Source organism: Amblyomma mixtum, chromosome 9 (genome assembly GCF_055824585.1).
Source record: "Amblyomma mixtum isolate Tamu chromosome 9, ASM5582458v1, whole genome shotgun sequence".
NCBI lineage: Eukaryota > Metazoa > Arthropoda > Arachnida > Ixodida > Ixodidae > Amblyomma > Amblyomma mixtum.
Genome location: NC_143020.1, coordinates 27,422,325 through 27,448,814, shown reverse-complemented (window position 1 = coordinate 27,448,814; position 26,490 = coordinate 27,422,325). Strand labels below are relative to the sequence as shown.

General features: G+C 49.6%; 1 protein-coding gene and 1 pseudogene across 1 annotated transcript in view; both read right to left on the bottom strand.

The window, feature by feature from the left end:
- Positions 1–26,490, bottom strand: part of LOC149328583 (uncharacterized) — a 71,881-nt gene that overhangs the window by 42,415 nt on the left and 2,976 nt on the right. The gene's annotated exons all lie outside the window — the stretch shown is intronic.
- Positions 216–20,458, bottom strand: LOC149328584 (heat shock protein 68-like; annotated as a pseudogene).

The window sequence follows — 26,490 nt, the reverse complement described above, 5'->3', positions numbered from 1 at the left end:
TTTGCTGCACTGGTACCTTTTCCTCTGGGGATGTTTTTTCTGAAAGTGCTCTTCAAAAAGATGTCGCGTAGTGAACTGGTCGCCGCATGTGTTGCAGGAGAAGACCGTGGGTGAAGCGGGCGATCTGTTGCTATCGTCAGTGAGCGTATCGAGGACCGATTGAACGTCTTCCTGGCTGAGAACAGGTAAGGGCCATTCCATCGCAGCCTTCGCTGTTAACCGTCAATCATCAAAGGCTCAGGATGTACAGGACAAGAGACGCATTCGTCCGGATCGTTCCTGTTGTTATACTGTCCGGTGTAGCTTGTATCAGGTTCTACCAAAACTGGAGACGTGTGCTAGAAAAAAAAGAACAGCACATATTCGAGGTGCTCTGCCATATCTGTATAGCCTTCTGTTTGTCACTGTCGATTTTGCCACTAACTCAAAAATCGTTGTCCGCATGAACTGTTTGCGATTATGCTATCGTGTCTAGGCGCTCCGAGGTGCAATGTAAGAAAGTTATAGAAATTCTGCAAGCACAATGCTTGATCTTTTACCTGCACATATCAGTTAAATGATGACTGTGTGAGGTGATTCAGGCGAACAAGACGGCTGGCTCTTTTGATGTGCCAGATTACAGACATACGGGCCTAGAAATGCTCAGGAATATTTGCCCTGATTTTCCAAGCAAGTCGATAACTTTAGAAGCAGTCATTGCGGTAGTAAATCTCTGCGACGTGAACACTGAGGAGCAAGCAAGCAGAATTACAAGGAGATACTATGGAAATACTCCTATGGGACCTAAAAGATCCATTGGCTCTTCAACACCTGCACACTGCGCGCTATAGGCTTTCTGCCGCTTTATGAATGCATTACGTACCTATAATTTTATCATCGCCCCTTGAGGACATAGACCAAAGAAAGAAATTAGCCACTGATCCTATATTGAGAAGCTAATGTCTGTAAAAAACGACTTATTTTCGAGATCAGTTGAATAACCACGAACAACATCACTTTAAATTGCTGTTTATTCCCCTTCTTTCGATCTTGCTAACAAGGTCGTAGGAATATTTGATCGTGATATGCAAGGAATGGTTTTGGTTTTTTTCTGCAAACTCTACGCAAACATCGCCAAGGAATGAATTTAGTCCCTCATAGCCTGAGTCGCTTTGTGACGTTAAACCCCGCAAACGAACAAATTTTAATAATGAATTGAGCTTTGGCACGTGGCTAGGTTACCGAACAGGCTGACGGCTGACAAAGGCTGACGGAAAGCCCGAAAAATTTACTGGGGCTAACCAGTGGCCGGCTGCAAACTGCACAAACAATTGGGCGGCGATGATAGCAGCCAGCGCGAACGGCGGACGCCGACGATAAGAATCCCGGTTTCTCTCGACAGCGTTCAGTTTAATGACAGTAACGAAATATCGAGATCAAAGATAGGCGCTCATCTCGAACGAAAAAATGATAAGGACACGTACTTCTCGCGATAAAGAGAGAACTTAAGCTAAGAAACAAAACATGCAGCGTGAGCCCACAGTATGTGGCCATGGACGTTTCAGAGCGATAGCTGTACTTGATACAAAAACCTATCTCTGGGATGTGCGTATGTTTGACCTAGGTGTGACCTTGCAAAGCCGCTTACCAACAGCCTTTGGCACGGACGACCGCCGAAATTTGACCTCGGCCGATTTGTACCAAAAGCTATGTCCAACCATATTTGACCGTGCCCTACACGATGGTCACCTCCAGATCTGGCCCTGGTCATTTGGAAAAATTTACGCCGGGTCACCCCAAAATTTATCATGGCCAATGTGGAAAATTGATGTCTAATCATAAATGACTGTGTCGCTCAATTTCGGTGCGCTCCAAATTTGGCCCGGTCTATTGGCAAAATTTTACTTCGAGGTTTGGGAACGGTTTCGGACTGTAATAACCAAGTTAAAACCCGATAGTATGTGGTAGTCTTCCAAAGGTGCACCATGGTGGCTAGTCCTTGGAACCTTGACCTTGATCTTTCGCCTTAAATGACTTTCATCGAGGTGGCTCTACTCTCAAGCCATCTGACGCGACATCAACGTATGGCGCATTTAAAAACTAGCCATGCTTTTCTCATTAGCTACGCTGCTTAAATTCTAACGAATGAAAATGCATAACCAACTAGCCCCGCAACGTGTTTTACTATGCTGCGGAAGGAGTCGGAACCATCTAGCCATGCCAGTGCTATTGCTCGACCTTTGAGTGTAAGCGTACTTGAACCATGCCTAACATTCTTTTCCTATAGCATTCACTCCGTGGTGTGCTAATGCACTTGCGGTGTAGACATTTTTCTTTGAAAAAAAAATGACATTCAGGCGGCTACATTAATAGGTGGAAAGGTCGACATTGCATGGCCTTTCCTCTATCTTGGTAGTCCGATGTCCAGAACTCTTGCGCAAATATTTCGGACAAATACTGTTATGAACTGTTATGGAAATATTGAAGGTAATGGTCCATTCTTCCGTTTCGCAGCAAAATCTCTCTTATAAAGTTTTTCTGTCGCTCGCATCGAGTGGTTAAAACCGTGATAAAAACCTCTCAGATGCTGAGCTTGTGTTACTATTTCAAACTGATGACATTGTTTACGGAATAGTTCCATAAAGTCATTCTCATTTTGTCCGCTTAATGTGCTCTCATCAACTTGTTCATCGCAGCACTTAAAAATTTTAAGTGTGAAATTACAGGGAAGCAGTCTTCGTTTTCTTGGTTGTCCTTTTAATGAGCAATGATGATATCTGACTGGGCACAGTTTTAAAGCAGTTTGGAATATCTCACATGTACTGTTATGTGTCGCATTTTAGAAAGAATCTCGCAGAACTGTCATCATCCCCATTCGATTACATCCTACATGGAACTTGCAGTATTAACATAAATAATTATAACATAAATACCATAAAACAATTATCTTCAATTTCAAGAGAAATTTTTTTTCCATCTGTAATCGACAAAAAAATGATTAATAGATATTAGCATTCCCCTATCCCTGCCTGGGTCCGAAAAACTAGAGATTTGTGTTAAGGTACCGAGGTATTTAATTTACGAACATTTATCTAAAGTGATCCTGCTTTAATTGTCACAGTCGTCATTCACTAGCTATGTCCATTTTTTTTAACATGGTAGCACGTATGGGACTTGATATTAAATAGTGTCGTTCTATAAAAAAGACAATAATTTTGTGTGATGGAGGTGTAATTTTGATATATAGTAGCTTTATGGGAAAGCACGGGTGCTACAAAGGTTACTACAGCATATTTCCTGATCGTAAGGTCGTGGTTGTGCCGGTTTTCTGTTTGACTCACAGCACTCAAAACAACCCAACAAGAAGGAAAAGGGAGTGCTGCGATTTTCAATAAATATTTAGAAATGGCCGAAAATGAGAAACGGAGATTTTAAGTGAACATTTACTGTCGTAACATGCAATATTCTGCAATAATCAAGGTTTGTAAGCAATGAATTCGTATCATCCCTTGTGTATTTTGTCACTGTTCTCATGTCCAACTTTCTCAGACAGAAATTTTGAAAATCGGGAAATTGTAAGATGTTGCCACGGAAATATTGAACGTAATGGTCCATTTTTCGGATATCTAACACAATCTTTCATTTAAACCGTTTCCATCGATCGCATCGAACAGTTAAGACTGCCATAGAAAGCCAATGGGGAACGCTTTTGATGATAGCAAGAACATTAAGAGAAAAAAAAAATTTAAGGCTGTCGTCGGGTGATCTGTGGATGTATTGACTGTTATATTGAAATCTTCCATTATATGAAAGAAATTGCGTTCATAAACGGTTTTCCGCTCAGTGTACTGTTGATGCTGTGTGTTGCCCTGTTTGATGTGGCTTGGAAACAGATCGATTGTAGGTTCTTGTCATCGACTTCAGCAGGGCATGTTTACACTTTATATGCGTCAACGAGAGATTGCCATAGTGTGTTCTCTTACCTATGGTTCCTTTGTTTGGAGGAGCTGACCTCATATTTGTTTTCATGAATAAATGTTTATAGGAAGACATGCTGCTTTGTGTTTCTATATTTCAGGCTGCTGAAAGCAAGAATCAAGTTCCTAAAACGTAACCAAGACGCCAGCTCATGGAAAAGGCAAAGCTAATTGTAAAAAGTTCTGTCTGTAGCTGATTTCTAGTTGCTTGGTGTGTCAACCGACTCTATAGATATTGCCTGTTTATGTGCCAAAGTACTGGTGCAAATAAATATTGCAACTCTGGATTCTTGGAGAGATGTAATAAAGCTGTGAATGGAGTTAAGTGGGATTGTTGCTGTTTTGTTTTAGCTGTAAAATGCAGCCTGTTGCTGGATGCAGCTGTTCTCGGTCCAAGCATGTGCTCCAATGTAATTGCTGATTACATTCACAAGGCGGTAGGCATATGGTACTGGGGCCATCCCAAAGGCCAACTGAGCTTAACTAAATACTATATACAAATTGAGTAACTGTCTTCAGTCGCCGTGAAGTTAATTGCACATCAGCGTATACCTTTAAAATGTAAACTTTTTTTGTTGTGATAAAAGTTTGGGTGAATGAAAAGCTGATTCAAGATTAGTGCAAGGTCTATGACAAATTGGTAACGTTAGTTTAAATGACAGCAGGTGAGGCACAGAATTTAACGAAATAGTTATGATGGCCTGAATAAATATTGGCGAATTAAATGACAAAGTTTTAATTTGTGATTTTTAAGAAACCAATGGGAGCCAAGAAAAGGAAAAATAAATTTTATTTGTTCCTATCGTTCATAGATGGCGATCAAGAAAAGGCACAGTAAATTTTGTTCCTATCGTTCATAAATGGCGATCAAGAAAAAGAATAAATTTTATTTGTTCCTGTCATTCATAGATGGGTCCAAGAGAAGCCAAAATTAATTTCATTCCTATCGTTCATATATGGCCTCCAAGAAAAGGCAAAGTAAATTTTATTTGTTGCTATCGTTCATAGATAGCATGCGAGAAAAGGCAGAATAAATGTTATTTGTTCCTATGGTTCATAGATGACATCCAGAAAAGGCAGTATAAATTTTTTTGTTCCTATCATTCATAGATGGCGTCCAAAAAAAGGCAAAATAAATTTTATTTCTTCCTGTCGTTCATAGATGTCATACAAGAAAAGGCAGAATAAATGTTATTTGTTCCTATCGTTCATAGATGGCGTCCAAGAAAAGGCAAAATAAATTTTCTTTGTTCCTATTGTTAATAGATGGCGTTCAAGAAAAGGCAGTACAAATTTTATTTGTTCCTATCGTTCATAGATGTCGTCCAAGAAAGGCAAAATAAATTTTATTTGTTCCTATCCTTCATAGATGGCGTCTGTGAATAATAAGAAGCAAAGTGGAAGAGTTTAGGCTTAGGCTTAGGCTTAGAAAAACTTTATTATATCAGATAATCAGGACGGCGGCCTCGCCATCCCGTCCTTGTCAGACTGCCGAGATCCCTTGGGACCGAGCGGCTTCGAAGCCAGAGTTTGGCCTTTCTGTGATATCGCCAGCGCACCTCGTACTTCGAGTCACGTGCACCATGCGGGAAACCAATGAACAGCCTCGGAACTCGGGGAACAGAGAACGAACGGCGCAGCTAACACGTGACAGTGGCCAGCATATTTACGTTCCGCAGAAGCGGCCGTCGTTGACCTGGAGCTGAGTTTTCTTTCAGCGTTACTTTTCAAGTTGCTCTGCGCGGCTGGCTGGTGAGCAGCTTCAATTTCTTGCTTGCCATTCTTATGTTTGTGAATTTAACATGAACTGAATAGGAGAGTGAAATAACTAGAAGAATAAGGATGGGGTGAAGTGCATTTGGCAGGTTCTCTCAAATCATGAATGGGAATTGACCAATATCCCTCAAGAGAAAAGCATACAAGAACTGTATCTTACTGGTACTCACCTATGGGGCAGAAACGTCAATCAGTTATGTGGGGCAAGCAGTCATTTACTACCAGGTGGTAAAATTTCTTTCATGAATGACTTTTCATATATCTACTGACAGAATGTGGAAGACCAAGCACGCAGTTACGCACTATCAGATTGACAGTTCTGTCGACAAAGTCCTTAACAGCAATCACACCCAGCAGTTCATCCCCTTGTCTGGCTTGAAATATGTGTGACAAAAATATCTTTGCTACCAGTAACCAGAGTATGTGATGACTAGTGTCACTAATTATAGGCTCTGAGAAAAACCTCCGCAAATGCTTCCCAAATGCCGTATGTGTGTTCAATGCAGTGAACCAAACGATGGGTTCTTCTGGCTTTGAGTACGTTATCATCTTGGAAGATGTTCCGCTCTCGTCACACTTGCGTCTTTGCGTTAAGCAGCTCTGCCTGACATCATGGCCGCCATTTAGCCTGTGTATGCCGGTGTTGTTGCTGTAACTGCTGTTCCGCAGTGAAATGTGTGTAAGAAGTGCTGCTTTTAGCCTGCAATCATTAGCCGATTTCAGTTTACCTTTAGTCACCGCAAGCAATCCCACGGGCTCTACGGTCACCAGCAGAAAAGCACAATTAATTTTTCTCGTGACAAGTCACTGCCAACCCTCACTAAAACATATATATTTTTCCAGCTTCTCACATTATAGTGAGTAAATTACTCCCCCTTTATAACTCTTGAACGCCGATTGCTGAGGTGTAGCTTGCAGCCAGATGAGAAAGAGTAGACCGGCCCAATATGACTTGTACTTACCAACATGATGAAATTAAATAAGAGAAGAATGTTACACATGAGAAAGCACGCAGCATCTCGCTGTTCCTTTGCTCCTGGCGTGCGCTAGTGCCACGAAGTCTGCTGCTGCACCCAGCACGCAACGCATTTCAAAAGTTTGGCGTCAAGGTGAACTTGCCACCCATTGCCAAACCAGTTGCGCACAAGACAGGTTTAATAAAAAGCGTCCCTCTAATGCAGCGTCTCAGTAAACAACCGCTAGAGTAGAAAAAATAGTTTACATGACTATGTGGGTATGGGCAATAAATTAATATGAAGGGCGAATCAGCGAAGCTTGCTATCAGAGTCTGCGGCTCAGTCCACTTCTTCACCGTGGGTCCCGAATGGTGTGCAGCTGCCTACGCGTGCTTGGGTCCCTGCTGCTGCTGGTAAAGCTTGCTCATGACAGGCATGCATGCCTGCTGCAGCTCCTTGAGCGGGTGGTGTACTCCTTCTTCTCGGCAAGGCTGTTGGCGTCGATCCAGGGACGGTCTCCCAGCACTTGGACAGCACGGACTCGCTGTCGGAGGAAGTAAGCCTGTCCCCAGCCTCTTCGGCGGCCTGCTTGACCTCATAGACGTATGATTCGAGGGAGTTACGAGCGGGCACGCTCTCGCGATGTGCGTCGTCCTCCTGCATGAACCTCTCGGCCTCGGCGAGCATGCGCTCGATGTCCTCCTTGGAGAGGCGGCCCTTGTTGTTGGTGACGCGGATGCTCTCCTGCTTGCCCGTAGTCTTGTCCCTGGCCGACACCTGCAGGATGCCGTTGGCATCCAGGTCGAAGGTCACCTCGATCTGGGGCATGCCGCGGGGCTCCGGTGGGATGCCGTTGAGGTTGAACGTGCCCAGCAGGTGGTTGTCCTTGGTCAGGGCGCGCTCTCCTTCGTACACCTGGATGGTGACCGCGGGCTGGTTGTCCGTGTAAGTGGTGAACGTCTGCGATGTCTTGCAAGGGATACGCGAGCTGCGCTCCACGATGCGCGTCATCACTCCGCCCGCAGTCTCGATGCCCAGCGGCAGCGGCGCCACGTCCACCAGCAGCACGTCGCGGCTCCGTAGGCCACGGCCTCGTCCGGGTTGATGCCCATGGACAGCTCCTTGCCGTTGAAAAAGTCTCGCAGCAGCTTCTGCACCTTGGGGATGCGCGTTGAGCCGCCCACGAACACCACGTCGTGGATCTGGGACTTGTCCATCTTGGCATCACGCAGGGCGCGCTCCACGGGCTCGAGGGTGCTGCGGAACAGGTACATGCAGAACTCCTCAAAGCGGGCGCGGGTAATCTTGCTGCAAAAGTCGATGCCTTCGAATAGGGCATCGATCTCGATGCTCGCCTCGGCCGAGCTGCACAGGGTTCGCTTGGCGCGCTCGCAGGCGTACGCAGTCTCCTCACCGCCCTCGGGTACACCCGCAGGTCCTTGCGGTGCTTGCGCTTAAACTCCTGCACAAAGTGCCCTGGTCGTTGGCGATGATCTCGACGCGGCCGTGTTGGAAGACACCAACGCAAGAGTACTGTCGACAGATTGGGTCGGTTCGTGGTCGTTGCTAGCTCGCTGCTGCTGCTACTCGCTGCTTGACGGAACCATGGTGAAGCTGACGCCCGATCCCACCACCACCAGGACAGGAGTGCCGCTGAGCGAAGAGGTTGGGTGATGGGAGGAAGATTACAAGAGGGTTTATTGACATTTTTACATCATGGTTAGAAGTGAGACTGAAGTGAAGCTCAAGTGAGGCTCAAGTGAGGCTGTCCTGCCGCATTCGTTGTCGACTTTTACACTGTTCTCCTTCCCTAAATTCCCTAGGTTGAGGACGCCCACGCCTGGGTGGGAGGGGCCCAGATCACAAACACAAACTTGTGCGCACAAACACACCACCGCACTTAGGGTCACGGCCCCGTCACATGTTGAGTCTGTGGGAAAGAAGGTTTCCGTCGAAGCAGCGTCGACTGCGGTAGGTGGTGGTTTCCGGCCAGCCCGCGGGTCACCGACATCTATTGTTCATCAAATGACACCCGCCGCTCGGAGCCGGAACGCGATGTCACGAAAAGGCCGCAAAGTGGTCCCTCGTCCTTGGAGATGTTCGAACGATGCCCACGAGCTCGTCGCGGTGCTTGGCACGCCTAAAGAGCCACAGGAAACGAAGGCCTTTGTTCCCCGGCACGGTCACGGCTCTTGGGGAAGATAACGTCCTCCCCGCGGCGGCGGCGGCGGCGTTCGACACGTGCAGGCGCTTCGGAAAGGGGGTCTGGTTTTGCTTAAACTCAGCCCCTTCGTTTTAGTCCTGCACTCCGACCGGCCAAACTCCGTAATTAGAATCAGCTGTCACTGGGTCCTCTCCGGGCGGTCCATGGCGGTAGGCCCGAAAGTAATCACATTGAAGTTGCTGGCAGCCATATGTAGTAGAAACAGGTGTGCTGGCTGGTTCCAAACGAGACCCGCTGACGTCGATCTTAATAGTACGTGGTGCCCAGGTCGACGCTGAATGCCGGCACATCTGCCATTGTTCGGCCAGACATGGTGAATGTGTTGTTGTGAAAATTGCGTTCCATTCAAAACACTCGTTCGCTTGATTCAGTCAGTGAAATCTGCCAGAGAGAGAGAGACGACTTTATTCACACCTACATAGGCCTCGGGGCAGGGGCTCAGCCAGAGGGAGGGTCTCCCCCTTGGCGGCCCTCCTGCGCCGTGACCGCAGAGAAGGTCTTGGAGTAAGCCTCCTCCGCCAGGCGTAGGACAATCTTCTGTACATCCGCATTTGGACTGCGGATGTAGGAATCCCAGGGAACTTGATCAAAGGGATCAGTCTGTTTTGCTCCCGGAGATTCGGGGCATTGCAAGATTAGATGATTTTGACTCAGAGGTACGTTGCAGACATTTCAAGCGTCCGGGTCGCCTGTAAGCTCATTGTGCAGAGTTACATAAGGGAAGAAGCGGTTGGCCTGAAGTTTTCGCCAAGCCCTACATTCTGAGAGTGTTAGGGACCTATCTGGTGATGGGTAGATCCGTCGGCCTAGTCTGTAGTCTCAGAGAGCTCCTTGTAGGTGATGAGGGGTCTTTGTCTCGGGGTAGCGGGGTTTCTACGCCGAAGCTCGGGTATATATATATCGCGCGAGGTGATGGGCAGCCTCATTGCCTGGTAGACCCTCATGAGCTGGAACCCAGATGACTGAAACCTCCTGGTTTAACGGGTGCTTCCTCAGTAGACTGGCCGCCTGCCTGGAAATTAGGCCTTTGCCAAAGTTCCTAATAGCCGCCTTATTATCTGAGAGAATAGTTTCGGCCCGATACCTGTACATGCTTGCGCTATCGCAGCCTCTTCAGCTATTAAAGCGTTACGCGTATTAATGGATGCAATTACCTTCTGGGAGTGGTTCCTATCTACCACAGCTATGACTGCGGCCCCTTCAAATGCGCAGGCAGCATCGCAATAGGCTAAATCCTGAGGAGGGTCTTTCATTAGTTTACTTTAAATAAATTTTGCTCTATGGCCCCTTCGTTCCCTGTCATCGATAGGGTGCATATTCTTAGGAATCGGTGCAATTTTAAATACTTTCCGTGTTTCAAGCTCCAGGGGTTCAGCGACATAAGGTGGTACTCCTAGCGGAAGCCGTAGTTTTTGTAGTATTTTTCGGCCAGTTACATTGGAGTTCAGCCGCCAGATCTGCATCTCCCTGGCAGCTTTGGTAATCTCTTCCCAGGTATTATGCATTCCCATAGCTAGAAGCTTCTCTGTCGAGGAGTTGGGGGGGAGGGGGGGTGCCTAAAGCCCTTTTGAATAACGTTCTGATCATTATGTCTAACTTCTCCGCTTCGGCAGGATGAAGATTGAGAAAGGGAGTGGCATAAGGTATCCTGCTGATTATGAAGGCACGAACGAGCCTTATTAGGCAATGCTCCTTGAGGCCTTTGCTCCTTAAGGAGATTCGCTTGAATATCCCCGTTACTTGGTCGATATACGTCTGAAGCTTTTTAAGTATAATGGTGTTTTTCCCATTCTGCTGTAGGAAATACTTCCGAATCCTAATGGTGCTGACTCTTGGTACCGTAATCCCTTCCACGTATACCTCCACTGGTTTAGGTAGGTGCAGTAGGCGGAATTTTCGGGTTAGCTGTGCTTTGCTGCACATGGAGAACAGTTCAGATTTTTGAGGAGAGCAATATAGCCCTCTATTTCGGGCGTAGTTCTCAACTATAGACGCCGCTTCTTGCCGTCTATTCGAAATATCGGCGCTGGAGCCTCCTTCGGTCCAAATTGTGATGTCATCTGCATAGATACTATGTTTGATGCCTTCTGTTGTATTCAGCTGGGACGAGAGATCTTTCATTGCAAAATTGAAAAGAACGGGGGAGGGGACAGATTCCTGGGGCGTCTCTCTGCCCCCGGTACTGATGGGCTCAGAACTGAGTCTCACGAAGGTAACTTCAGTTTTCCTGAGGGTGAGGAAATCTTTGACATAGTTGAAGCACTTGCTTCCCACTCCAGCCGAGTTGAGGCCTTCGAGAACCGCTCTGTGCTCAAAATTATCAAAAGCCTTAGTGAGATAAAGTCCCAGGATTGCTCTATATGATTTGTCGTCCTCGGGAGCATCCAGGATGTCGTGGTTTAAACTGAGCATGGCATCCTGGACGCTTAATCCTGGCCTGCACCCTCCCATCTCCACTGTCCAGAGTTCCTTGGTTTCCATATGTCTAAAGATTCTCAGTTGTACCACTTTTTCCATGAGCTTTCCCAGACAAGAGGTGAGAGATATGGGCCTCATGTTGGATAGTTCAAGTTTCTTGCGCGGTTTAGGAATAAGGACCAATTTTGAGATTTTCCACTCCTGTGGAATTTCAGCCCCTTCCCAAATTTTATTCATTAGTTCGCAAAGGAATTGCAAGGAGTCATCATCAATATTTTTAAGCACGGTGTTTGTGATATTGTCTGGTTCTGGAGCAGATCTCTTTTTGAGATCCTGCAGGGCCCCCTAATTTCCGCCATTTCAATTGGAGCATCTGTGGCCTGATTCTCGGGCCCAGTATAGCTAGGTAGAGGAGGGCCGGAATCCTGACATGTATATGTTGTCCTGATTGTATCCAGCATCTCCTCGTTTCCTCCTTTGGACTTATGCTTGATCTTAATCTGGTCGAGTCTGGTCCGTCTCTAGGTGTGATTGGGATCGATGAGGTAGCGGAGGATAGCCCAGGTCTTGGGAAGGTTCATGTTTAAGTTCATTTCATCGCACATTTCGGCCAAGCTCCTTTCGGACAGATTGACTGCATACTGCTCCATTTCCTTATTGAGCTTGTGGGGACGCCTTCGTCCCCTGCGTTCGCTTTCCCTCAACGCACTACTTGCCTGTAGTTAGCTCCCCCGAAACGCACTCTTCTTAGTTTGGTTACTTTAACTAACAGGGGTGGGCGCTCGCGTCGCAGCGACACCAGCGCCACGGATGGCGTTTTGCCGCGCGCTCGCGGGGAGCGACGGGCTCTCTTCTCCTTGGGACCGGGAAGCTCGCGGATGTTTCGCGAGCCGCTCCGCTCTTCGCCGGCGGCGACCTCGTGTGGAAACATGTTCTCCTCAGCTCGTCCCGTCTGCCCTCGGAGTTTTTCCCCCCGCCCTACCGTGGTCGAACGTTCGCTCGTAACCGTGGTGGTGAGTCGGACATCCTCGATTCCTCAGTGTATGTTGTTGCTAGCTGGCGTTATTGTTGTTATAGCAATAAATGGCTTGTTTGTGTCAGCCAGTGTGTCGTTCCTTTGTTCCGCAGAACAAGGCCCGCCGTGGTCGCCGTGCGCTCTGTAGCGTACGCGACCACGAGGTGGGGTCCGCGCGGCTTTGAACTGTGTCAGCCGCGGTTAAGCGGGGAGAACGTATTTATCTCCCAATTTAAGCCCCACAAGCTTAGCAATCCCCCTTCAGAGATTTCTTTTCCATTTGTGAGTTGTCCACTTTCCCTCCAAGTTCCTCTTGGATTTAATAAGATTTAAGAGGTTGGTGTCTAATTTTAGGACTTGGATATTCGTCGCCTGTTCTTTCGTGGCCTCCTTGATATGCCGATTAAATTCTTTTTGCCACTCAGTCAAAGAAGGCCAAGACTTATTCCCCGCAGCCTCCCTGATGGACCTAAATTTATCACAATCTATTATTTTGACTAGTCCCGAAGATGAAGTTTGAGCCGAATTTCTATGACCGTTGGACGCTACCATAGTTTTTTCCTGTGTTGCACCATTCAACAGGGCCACATCTGTGAGTTAGTGTAATATCCGTCGTGGTGTCTTTACAGACGCTGTTCCCCATGCGCGTGGGTGTCCCCGCATCTGTTAGTTGAGAGAGCCCATTGGATGATATGGATTCAAGCAGTGTTTTCCCCTTCCGACATTGTGTATTATATCCCCGTTCTTGGTGTTTAGCATAAAGTCCCCGCAAGCGGCTGCGCGGCGTGGCGTTTATACAATTCGTGCGCTTTTATAGAAATGCCAAGAAATTTCGCGAGGAGCGCTAGCCAATCGAAGCAAAGCGGTTTGATGACGTCACGGGAGCTGTTCTGGGATTGGTCGCCAGGGTTAAGAAAGCTCCCGAAAGGTCTCGCGTCGTCTGCTTTAGGCTTACGAAAAGCAACAAAAATGAATTTCAATGCCGCGATGTTGGGCTGCGTCCGCTTTCTTCTGAGCTATATTGTGCCCTTATTGCACTGTAAAAGTCAAGAAACTACGCGGACACTAAAGTCTGTGTGCAGTAAATAGGCCACTAAATATTCTTGGAATTCCTGATTTCTTGGATTTCAAGGCTTTCGCAGCCATTCGTAGCCATATCCGCACGAGAGCACGCGAGATCACTCGAGAACTTGCGGGATCATAACAAGCGACCCCCAGGAAGATGGCTGCGCCCACTCGAGCCATCTCGAAGTTTGGATTGTAGTTATTGTTTTGTACTCGTCGGTTTGTCGAACAGAGATTTGGACTGCTGTTTATTGCAAGGCTCCTGAAGTCATATATTATTGCAAAGGTATGATCGTAATGAGTAGATTTAAGTAGGAATTGCCCGATTCCCATTCGTTCCTGCTTCTCGCCTGGCGACGCGATGAGCCAAGCTCAGGACGTGGTATTTTACCTTCCCTTGCTCCCACTCGAGCTAAAGCCCTAACCCAGGGGACTTCGTGCAATGGTTTTGACCAGCTCGCCTCTCTATATCTCCGGCTCCCTCTTGCAAATTCTTACCCTGCTTACTTGGCCGGACCTAACCCTAATGAGGGCCACCCGTTCACATTCCGGGAGCTCGAAGCGGCTGTGGCTGCTAATACTGGCTGCTCGGCTCCCGGTGAGGGCGCCATTACATGCACTGCACTTCGTAACCTTACTGACCGCGCCGAATAATTCCTCCTTCAAGCCTACAATGAGTCCTGGGACAGCGGCTGTCTGCCGAGCTCCTGGGCCTCCTCCCTCATTTCTATGATTCCAAAGCCGGGCAAACCTCCCTCCCTCTCTAACCTCCGCCCAATCTCTCGGACGTCGTGCGTTGCTAAGAACTTTGAGCGAATGGTATTCACTGGCCTCTCTAATTTTCTTGAGGCGAGGGAGTACTTCCGCGGTTATTTTATATGCCTCCGATGCCGCGTCCGTGCATTGGACGTGTTTCTGACTCTCCAACACCTTTCGCTCAGCTACCCCTCCGAAATTCACGCACTTGTGACCGTCGATGATCCGCAAGGCCTTCGACGGTGTGTGCCGAGGCCACATCCTGTCTCAACTCGCCTCCGTGGCCTCTGGCTTCCACATGTAGTCTTTTGCCCGCAGACTGCCATCTGTCCAGCCCCACCACCTCACCTGTGGCACTCCTCAAGGTGATGTTCTCTCCCCTGTGCGCCACCACGAAGCAGTGCGTCACCACGGACCCGAGCCCCCGTGCTTAGCTGTGTGTGGCATTTCCGTGTCCGGGGAAAAGGGGATCCTGGCGGTTGAGCCAATGCCGAGCGTTTGGACCTTTAAGGCTCCTCGGCGGAGGCAGCACACCACTTTGGCCCCAGCTTCCTGTAGACGGCACCTCCGCCTGATTCGACCGGGGGAAATCGGCAGTCGCCTTTTCCTATTCTCCTTTCCATCTTTCACTTTCCTATCTCCTTTCCTACAACTCTCCTGTCTCCTCCTCTTTTCTTAGTTTTTTTTTCACTTTTCCTGGCGGCTAGAGCTAACCTTGTGTGGCCAACTACCCAGAGTTGCGTCATATTTGGTTATAGTTAGATGTACAGGTGGCGTGGGCAGACTTGCTCGCAAGTTTCTCTCCCGCCCTCTTGTTGGGCTCCATGGTGGGTGGATGGCACAGTGGCCGAAAAATTAAAATTTTTTATGGCTTCCCCTCTTTCCAAACCTGATCGCTCTCTCAAGAGAGGGCGGAACGATGCAGATCATTTCTTCCAAAAAAGAAAAGTCAGTTTTCCTCAATATCATTTCATCTATAGTGAAGTACATGATAAGCAAGCAAGAATCCTGTCTTCCTAACTAGTATCAAAGTGTTTGACAGAAGCCTTGGGCATTGGCTACAAGGTATCAAAGATGGCCAGCGGTGACTTACTGCTCGAACTGCGTGACAACGTGCAGCACTCAAAATTTGTAAACAGTGTGTCTGTTGGGGATATTCCTTTCTCTGTGACTTCACATCGATCTCTGAACACCGTCCGGGGCGTAATATCCGAAAATGATTTTATTCACATCACTGAAAAAGAGGTGCTCGAAGGTCTGAGTGACCAAGACGTCATAGACGTTCACGAAATCAAGATCCGGAAGGATAATAAGGAAATAGACACAGAACACATGATCATCACGTTCAACCCCAGCACACTCCCCTTTTATTGTAAAACGCTCAAGGAAGGAAATAAAATAAAAAAAAATTCAAGAGGAAGCCCGCACCCAAGCAAAGGTTATCACAGACGAACCAACTAAAAAATAAAAAAGGGGCGAACGCCCAAGAGAAATCTTAAGAAAAACGAATTACAAGACAAAAGAAAAAACAGGCACAAATGATGGGCGGGCAAAAGTGATTTTTAGACGCAAGACGCCCCTGAAGGGTTGAAAATTGGGAAGGACGAAGTGAAAATGAAACAGGGATGGGTCCAGCGTGCTTAGATTCTTCAGACAGGCTGCAGGTGGCCAGGAGGAGGGAAGGTGCGGGGATCTGTAAGAAGGAAGAAGAGACAGGAAAAGAAAGCGAGGAGAAAAAAAACGAACAAACAGGTGATAATGGGCTTAAGAAAGCAGAAGGGGTATATAAAAGAGAGGGGAAATTGAAAAGAGAATCAAGTAAATGACAAAAAGGCAGGTAAAAAAACAAAAAAATAGAACGAGCGAAATGAAAACTAATCAAACAATTAAAACATGAAAAATATAACAGCTAGAGGAAAGAAAACAAATTGAAAATAAAAATAAGTAAAAATAAACGTGAAAAAAACTCAAACAAAACAAAGACTGCGTGTGCACGCAAGGCGAACAAATATCAAGATCCACATACCATCCACATCCCATCCACATGCCCGTGAGGCAGAGACAGGGCCACGGCCCACCGGAATTGGCCCTATGGTGCCCCCGACCATATGAGACATGAGGAGGCGCAGAAATGGCAAGGAGGTCTACGAGTCATCCGGGCGGGAATAAAGACGAGAGACAGGTGAAAGAAGGGAAGAAACGCGAACAGCAACGCGAATAAGCAACGCACGAGGCCGAGGGGAACCTAACAAAGAGGGGAAGTCATAGAGGGGAAGGAAAGTGCGGATAGCCGGGAAGCCGTGCTGCTATGTCCGCAGTGAGAGGGCAGACACGCAGGTAATGGACAACGTCCCCCACAGCTGCCCCGCATGGACAGAAAGGCGAAGGAAGGAGGGCAAAACGATGGAAATAGGATGGAAAACGACCATGGCAAGTCAGGAGGGGGACCAGAGATCGGGGTGGAGGGAAAAGAGAGCGGGAGACGGTTAATAGAGGGGACAAAAGCAGCCAGGAGGGTGTCCGAATGTTCCGCGGTCCAGGTGTCTGAACAAAGCCTGAGTATGGTGGTATGCATGCGGGTGCGCACTGATAAGGGTGACAGCCATGACGGCCGCAGGAGGCCGCGTGCCGACGCGATTGAGGCGGCCCAGTGAGCGAGCTCGTTGCCCCAGACACCACAATGGGCGGGGTCATGATAGATGAAGACAGGACGCTGAAGAGAAATGACTGCAAAGGTGCGCTTGACGTCTCGGACCTCGGAAGCGTAAGTCGGTGGTGGAAAGAGAGTGAAGAGCCTGAAGGAGAGAAAGGCAATCAGAGTAGACATGCAAGGGTAAAGGAGAAGGGGCATGCCGGGCATAACAACAAGCCTCGTGAAACGCGACAGCCTCTGCGCAGAAGGCACTAGAGGCTGTCTCGATACGAAACCGGGCCACGTTGCGCAGCGCGCCAGAAGGGAATGCGACGTAAGCAGCACCCGCAGAGTGGGACGTATAAGAGCCGTCCGTGAATATATGAAGGCCGGGAAGGGAGGACTGAGAGGGAAAGTGAGAAGGGAGAAGACGGATGAAGGAGAATGAGGAAGCCACAGAGGGATGGTCGCACCAGGGATCAAAGCGGGGCAAGATATCAGATGGTAGATAAGTGTGACCTCCAAAGGTGACGGGATCTACACCGTTTAAAATGATGTACTCCGGACAGAGGCGATCCAATTCCGAGGGAAGATGGGGTACCCGGAGGAGTACCTGAAGCGCAGCCGTGCGTGTTGTGCGGAAAGCCCCTGTGATAGCGAGAAGAGGAACCCGCTGCACAGAAACAACCTTCTCCCGAAGGCGGGAATTGGCGTTGCGAGACCACCAAGCGGGCGTGGCGAAAGTGAGAGCGGGTTGTATTACTTGGAAATAAAGCCTATGTAGAGAACAGGGAGGGAGGGAACGGTGGAACGACAGAAATGAGACCAGACGCGAACTGAGGATCTCTGCCTTGTCGCGGAGGAAGTAAGGCATGAGGTAGAAAAGTGAGGAGGCGGTCGAAGAAAACGCCTAAAATTTTGAGTTCCTGTTTGAAACTTAAGGGGCGGCCCGAAAAGCGCACGGTGCGATTACGCTTTTCCATTCCGCCCACGCCATCGGAAAACAGCATACAAAATGTTTTTGGCCATGAGATCGTCACCCGAGAATCAGAGGCCCAACAGGCTATTCTGTCAAGGACGTCGGCACACAGCTGCTCCAACTTGTGGCGCGTGCGGGCCGGAACCAGCACAATGGTATCATCGGCATACGCCTGTATTGTCATGCCAGGGGGCATTGGACACTCGAGAAGGTCTGCGATTATGTTCCACAAAAGGGGTGAAACGGGGGGATCACTGAGGGCTCCCGAGAGTGGCATTGGCCGAATCCTCCTCACCAGTGCGTGACTACCGTGTGCAGCGAAAGAAAGGAGCGCAGGAGTTGATACAGGTTGGAAGGGAGACCGCGCCTGCGAGAGAAGCGAAGGACGAGGGGGTGCCAAACGCTATCAAACGCACCCTGAAAATCAAGTGATATAAGAACCACGGGCGTGCGGGATATGCGGAAATTTTCCAGGGCCGTTCGCAACGAGGCCAGGGCTTGCACTGCGCTGCGCGAATGGGTAAACCCAAATTGGTTGGGATGGGGATGGCCCCTGGCGTGCAAGAAATAGTAAAGACGGCGGTGAAGTAGGCGTTCTAATAGTTTACGGAGGACTGAGTTCATCACTATTGGCCGGTGGGAAGTAGGGAGGAAAGAGGGACGGTTTGCTCTAGGAAGGAAGATGATCCGCCCCCTGCGCCACACGGAGGGAAAGTGGCCGAGACTGAGGGCACCGTTGAAAAGGAAGAGAAAGAAGGACGGGTGGGCACGCCAGAGGCCCGTAACCAAGGTCGCAGTCAGCCCATCCAGGCCGGAAGCCGTGCCACTATCGAGTGCGTTTACGAGCAACTGAAGCTCGTTACGCGAGAACGGGACGTCCGGCGGTACAGAAGGATGGTAAGGCGTCTCGACGGATGCACGGATACACGCGTGGAATGGTGAGTCTATCAAAGAATTATCAAACGCGACCTGTGTTGGGAGCAAAAGTGCCGCCGACTCGACGACAGAAGTCGTCAGAACGCCGCCTGCTCTGTCCAGAGGTTGTAAGAACACTGGGGCGCGCAGTTTGACAAATGCCTTTTGAAAGGGTGCGCCGAAAAGGTTTTTCCGAGCCGCATCATGACAGGCCTGGCGCAACACCGAGTCCTTCGCCTCCCTGATGTTGCGATGGTAACACGCAAGTGCGGCCTGAAACGCGGTGTGATAGACAGGGCGCATCGATGGTTCTGAACAACGCTGGAAGCGCTGGCGCAAAGCTCGAACGCGGCCCCGCTCGATGCCGAGCTCAGGGGACCACCACGGCTTCAGTGCCGGAGCACTCACAACTGTACGCTTGTGGCGCTCAATCAGCGTGGTAACTCGGCCGTGGAACCGGTTGACGATGGTCTCCAACCCATCGGGAGAGCGCAGATCGGCGCCAGCAACCCGGGGAAACAATGTGTCCCTTGCGAGGCACTGAAGCAGACGAGCCCGGGATGAAACCGTTAGGCGGTGCTGCTTCGGAGAAGGAGGACCATTCGACACCTCAATATAAGAATGCCCAGACAGAGATTCGGCGTCCGAGACAGTCCATGTGTATCCGGAGCTGAGCAGGGATGGGAAAGCGAGCTAGACAACAATCCACGACTCCGCGTAATAGTTGTCGTATGTGGGGGTGGAAGTAGGATCATTTAAAACTGTCAGTTGGTGAGCCAGGGCGAAGTTTGGAGCCACTCGAGTCGGAGGGTGAGGTGCCCCACAATTCATGGTTGTCGTTGAAGTCACCGGCCAGGATGATAGGGCGGCCGGCCGCCAAAGCGACCACTTCTTCTAACGAAGAGTCAAAGAGGGCGCGCGGCGGGCAGTAAACAGAGACAAAGAGGAAGGAAGCAGACTGGGAGGTGCAGAGCACCGCCACGACGAATGTGGAGGCGTAAATAGGAAACAACTCAATAGGAGGATCCTGCGCAAAGATCAGCGAGCGCGGATGTGATTGCGCAGAGGAGACGGCAACGCCACTGGGAAGACCTGAAACCCCACCACCGACCAGGTAAGGGTCCGCCACCGCTGCCAGAGAAAACGGAGAAGGGACGAAATGACTCGAGAGGGCAGCCGTCGCACCCCGCGCATCGTGTGCAGGAGGCCTTAGAGGGGTCCGTAGCATGCGGGCACGCCTTATGAGCGTGGCCGTATTGGGCACAGAACGTGCACAACGGGACGTGGAGGTCCTCCTGGACCTCAACCGAAGTCCAGCCCACGGTGCAGCGACGGGCGTCACGAAGCCGGGAAAAAGCGGGAGGGTCAACCTCTAGGACGCGAACACGCTGTCCAGAGCGCTGTGTAAAGGACAATCTGAGATTACATTTCTGCAGATAAAGAAAGTGTGTCAGATTCCGCCGGTTGAGGGCGGTCACGAGATCCTCAGGACGGATATCAGGATCAACCCCGGACAGGGGGACGTGGGGATTGCGTCGCTCAGGCATACGGACATTGATGGAAGCCCGGGTGGCCTCGATACGGGCGATGGCAGCCTGCAGGTGCTCGAGGTTCCCAGGGTTCCGGGATGTAACCACCAGGGCGCGACGGGTGGGTCGGAGTGTGGCGGCTCCTATTCCCTCAAACTCAGGGTCGATGGCCGACTCGATGAGGGTAGCAACCTCGCGACCCACGTTGTCGGAAGCCCCAACAGACGTTGAAAGCATCTGATGGGGCTTCTAGGCCGGAGGAGAGTCCCCGAGCTCGAGGGGCCCTGGGCGTGCCTGTGTCGCAGTGCCTGAATCAACTCCGACAGGTGGAAGAGGGCCGGCAGCGCCGCGCAGAGCCGCCGCAAAGGTCCTAGGAACATTTGGTCCGGCCCGCAGAAGGCGAAGTTCCGCCTCGGCCTCGGAAGCCCTGACGGACACTTCGGCATTCCGGGCCCTCAGGAACTTCAGCTAACGATCCCGGGCGATAACTTGGTCCCGCAAAGCACGTACGCGCTCTGTGTCACGGATGGCGCAGGCAAAGAAGTTATGCGCATTAGCATTCATGGCTGAGACCAGGGACATAAGGGTGACCCGGACCCCTGCTTTGATCTTATTCTTTCCGTCATTAATGATGGACAGCAGTTCCTCGTGCGCCGCTAAAGGGAGGTATCCGTGCCCAGCTCTAGGTTGTGGGTGGCGGGGATCTTTGGGGCAGCAGCAGATGGGGAGGAAACTCCAGGGACGCCGGTCACGGGGGTCAAATCTGTGCCCGAAAGAGAACGGGGTTCACCACCCGAAGCGGCACCATGGTCAGTTAGACGATGTTCATCTGGTATGATCGGTAGGTCAACGGTAGGTTCCGTGTGGACGTCAGAGGTTACCTCAGGAGATGGCGGATCCGCACGTAGTAGAGGTGCCAGGGCCAGTCCGGCAGCAGCTGCGCGGTCAGTCATGATGGAGCCAGCAGCCTCCAGGCCTAAGCAGGCCGCAGCCTAGGTGCGAAGTGCGGAGAAAATGAAAATTAAGGTGTTGTCCACCGAGAGGGAGGACATTCAGGGGGTCCCCAAGGTGTTACAGGGCCCCTCAGAGCAGAGAATCTCTCTAAGGGGAAATAGGAATCAGCAGGAGCTGAAAACAGTGCGATCCACAGGATGCTAGCCATGTATGTCGATACCGACCACAAGACATGGTGCGTTATCCTGCCTTACATCATCTTCGCATCATACACCACAGTGCAGGAGACCACCCAAATGACGCCTCTTAGGCTCGTCCATGGCAGGGAGGCCACGACCACGCTAGATGCCATGCTGGCCAATATTACCGAAGAAGATAACGTCGATGTCGCCGCCTACCTTCAACACGCAGAAGAAGCGCGAAGACTTGCCAGATTGCAGATCATAGGCCAGCAGCGGGCCGACGCCAGACGCTACAACCTACGAAGACGCAACGCGGAATACAAGCCAGGAGATCGAGGCTGGGTTTGGACGCCCATTCACCGCCGCGCATTGCGTGAAAAACTTTTGCGCCGCTATTTCTGCCCGTACAAGGTTCTTCGTCGGGTAGGTGAACTGGACTATGAAATCGTCTGTGACGAAATGACTGCATCCCAGCGATGCTGCGTACGACCAGAAATTGTCCATGCCTTCCGTCTAGAGCCCTATTATGCGCGTTAAAACACGTTGCGTTTACACTCCTGGTGTTTATTTTTACACAATCCGTTTTAGTTATTTGTGGCGAATTATGTGCTGAAGCATCGGGTCGATAGTCTTTTGAAAGGGGAATAATGCCGCTAATGTTTGAAGTGTTTGTTTGTTGATTCTTCAAAGCTGCCGGCACGCCGCTTTATCTCTTTGTTTGTGAGTCAAGACGCGCATCGATTTATCTCGATCGATCGCATCCAGGCGGAGCCGACTGTACGTTGTTCCCAACGTTACTAGATTACCTGGTCAGTTTGGAAACTCCGCTGCAGCTCGGCGGCCAAACGTGGCCCCATTCGTGTCCCTCTCGCGATGTGGCGTTATCGACGCTGTTGGCCCGGTCCGGCCGGTCTCTCGTCACACGAACCCTCGCTATCAGACGAGCGCGCCGTGTTTCACGCCACTTTACTCCGGTAATTCCTGTTTAGCGAAAATATCTCCAAGATAGGGCACAAATATTATTCTGAATGTGCAACTACAGTGGCATTAAGGCTTCGCGAACGGTCCTGGGCGGCAAAGGTGCGATCGGGATGTGAGTATGAGTATGAGCATATTTCAAACAAGCATGTTTACATACATGTTTGAGGTGTATGGGAGTAAAAGCCGCTCAAGAGCAGCTTGACAACGCTCCCATTACCCTCTCTGAATCATTCTGCTGAATCATTAACTCTTTTGATGAGACATCTGGATCTTGGTCGGGTATAGTTTTTTGTTTCATTCACTTCCCTACAAACTAAATGACTCTTTGCTTACGGCGGGCCACGAAACGATAGATGAGTCGCATGTTGCCGAAAATATCGAAACCTATGGCCATGTACGATCGGTTTTAAGCAAGACAGTCAATGATACACACGTGTTTTTTAAAGGGAGATGCAGCAATACCACCGTGAAACTTCGACGTTATTAACGTGATAAAACGCGAATAATGACGGTAATAGCAGAGGACAGATTGAAAGTAGTTTATTCAGTTCACATAAGAAAAAAACACAGTTACAAGAAAACTGTTTCTACTGTTTTTCAAAAAACAGTTACAAGAGACGTGCTGTTTTGTTTGCAACAGCCACCTTCTTCTTGCTCTCCAAACGGTGTTTAACATCTCTAGAGAAAAAGTGCATTCTGGTTGCAGTAACAAAGTTCAGTATCTAACAAGTGAATGCCGACATGCGCTCAGCGCAACCCAAGCGAGCAAGGCTGCACTTGTCTAGCTCTTCCAAAACTTTGCAGAAAATGTTTGCAGCCTTGGTGATGGTCAGTGTGAATTGCGGTCGCACAACGTAGAACGCTTATCTTGCCTTGGTTTCGGAGCAGACAGGTCGACAGCTCGGCCGCACCGACTCACGGACGCATAGCTCGGGTCATAGCCTCCTTTATACTTTCTGTGCCTGTCAACTCCGCGCTCCGCGGCCGTCGTCGCCGCTCCTCCTCCCTTGAGAAGTTACGCCGCTGGCTGCCGAGAGATGGCGATAGCGACGTTGGGGCACCCTCGCGAGGCGAGTGCCGGGTGCGCTGTGTTGAGAGCAGCCCGGATACCCACGCGCTGTTGATCTGTCGTTGTTATGTGGGCTGTTTTGCAGTGTTTGCAGTATTAGAGTGCTTTTTTAAGCTTTGATTTTTGCCACGTCTTGAACAGTTTTGCAGCGCTTTTTTTAAGCTTTGATTATTGCCACGTCTTGAAAAACATCCATTCTCAGTTCCTTGCACGCGACCTTGGAAAGAAGGGAGAGGTTTCGTCATCTCACTTGAAGAAACTCTACGAGATGTAAGAAAGATAGGATTGTAAAACCTGTGAGGAGTCTAACCAGAAAACATGTTTTTCCGAACAATATTGAAAAAATGAACGTCTAACGAGCTGTCCATGTTTTTTCTCCAGACGTTATCATCTGCTCTGGAGTTTTTGAAAGAGCACGCAGGACAGAGCTGCCATACATCATTTGCCTATGCGGAACCAACAACTACTGCACGACACCAGCAACAAGTGCCAACATATCGAGCAAAATTTCCCTGACGTCAGACACTTTGACGACAAAAAATGATTCCAGGCTGGAATGGCTGGAAGTTACATTTCCGCTATATATCGACCAACTAAAGAAAGATGCAACTTATCCTCGTGCCTTTTTCCCAGCCGAGACGTACGAGGCTCTTATGCTCACAACTTACTCGACTGCTTGCTGCGTTCGCTATCTGGTAGCTGAGGAGAAGTTATGTTTTGTACTAACGCGGAAATTCAGCAGGGACCCAATTGAAGCGCTGTTTGGAACCCTGAGGCGGTCACTGGGATGCAACGGCAAACTTGACGTGCGGCCGGTACTCTCAGGACTAGAAAAAGTCTTGAAGACGGGAATTGCCGCGATATCTGAACACAGCAACGTACTATATGATGAGAGTCACCACAGCACTGGACTTAGGACTGCAGGGCTATGTGCACTTGGGAGGAGCGATGAGCTTCCAGAGGCTGCTTTGGAAGTCTTGGGACGCTTAGACGTGCAGCATGTCCCTGCTTCTCTACCTACATCGCAGCTGTCGGCCACGTTCTGTGTAGGCGGCTACATCGCTCATGTGATAAGTGACATATGGAATGTGAGCAGTGCTGTTTACTCACAACCAAACCACCTACTATACCCATTCGAGCAGTTCACCCGAGAACAGGACCGTGGTGGGCTGCTTTACCCATCTGACGAATTACTCTATGTCTTAGGCTGGGGCTTTTTGTGGAGACAGCTTAAAAGAGAACCCACGACTTCAAAATCCATTGAAAAACCTGACCGATGCAGCTGTACAGCCATCTGTAAATCAAGGTTGCTGACGTGCCCGGTCAGTGACAGCAGTCACCGTGAACATTTTTCTCTACTTGTGGCAACTAGATTCATCAGACCACTGCTGGTGAACTACGCCTCTTCGATAACAGACAAGACTTATTTGTATAAGCCACTGTTTCGGCAGAAGCCACTCTCACGAAAAGTCATGAACTGTAAACGTAGTTACTCTTGTAGCACAACTGTTGTTGCGAAATGCGTAAGTAAATGGTGGTGCCTTTCTTCTTAAATTTTGTTTTAGCGCAGCGTAGACTATCATTGTAACTGTTCTATTACCATTGACGCTAGCGGAGCAGTCATGCAGTTTTTCGAGCCATGCCCGCATATCTTGAAACTGCATCACATAACATGTCATAGCGTTGGTGTTACTGGCTAACAACTAACGTGATCACTTGTTATCCTTAGAGGACGTCGGCCTCACAAGTAAATATAACGAATATGTACGATTCATGCTTAGTAGCAGTTATCCCGCGAGGGAATAACAGCGCTCCCATCCTCGCGCCGGTATTTGCACCAGTGCGCCTCGACACCTACGTCAGTGGCGCCCTCAGAGGCGGGAGCGGCAGCGCCGCGCAGCTTTACCCGACGGCACCGCTCTGTAGTTTGCGCGGCGCGTTGACAGGCACAGAGAGTATAAAGGAGGCTATGCTCGGGTGCACCGACGCTGTTGCGCTTCTGTGTTGAGTTGCACCCGGAGCCAACGCCGCACGAGCTACGTCGCACGAAACGCACTTATATAAATGTGGCTAGAACACAGACGAGCAGCGATCAACTTGCAGCGCAGTTTAACACCAACAAAAAAAACGCTTCGCTGTAGAGTTCGCTGACGTGGTCAGCGTGCTACTCTGCCGAGAAGCCGGTCAAACAGCGACGAGAGCGCCCCGCTCGGCGGCACAGGCAAGGGTGACATCCGTGGCGTCGGAGTTTTCAAACTGAAAAAGTAATCTAGTAACGTTGGTTCTTCCAGAGTGTTCTAGTAACTTTCCAAGCTTTATCTCGGAAGTTCGCTATCAGCTTTAAAAAATGGCCTGGCTTAGCTTATGGTTAAGCCTAGAATGCGAAGCATCGCCTTTTATACAATTGCGTGACGTCAGTATCTCCGAGCGGTAGGAGCGGGATTTAGGCCGCCGGTGGAGGCTGCGCGTCCGCAAGCGAGCGCACGAGTTGAGCCCCAGCTTTCACAGCTGTTGTGACGTCATATCACGTGGTGCGCCGATGTAGGTCAAGTGGTAGCTACGCGGCCGCGCGGGGCGCAGCAAAGAAGAGCTCGGTTGTGCGGCTAGTATGCTTCGCATAAAAGAGCACGGCGGAGAGCGGCGGCCATTCTGTTCGACGACCGCCGAGCACGCTTGTAGCTACGCCGCCGCCGAATGATTCGGCTCTTTGCGGGTGCAAGTCAGCCCAAATAAATATTTCCATTTCGAAGACATTCTCGCTGTTTTCCTGTTTCCGGGACTGCAGTCACCACCACTACGTGACAATATGGGGTTTGTTATTTAGCAGTTAGTTTTTGTATGTACGTATGCATGTACAGTATTTGTCAAAAGTAACCAGGCTCCATGGTTTGCTTTTTATTCGTATAACAGAGCCCTCACAGCTTCCCTAAAGATCAAAAAGTTCTCTGAAGGTGCGAACAGGGGTTCTTCTTTCCATACAGACATTTCGAGCTTGAGCGCTGGCATAATAGCTTTAATATACGACTGAGAAAAAAAAAACGTGCAGCCTGGTTACTTTTGACTAAGACTGTATGTACTTGTGA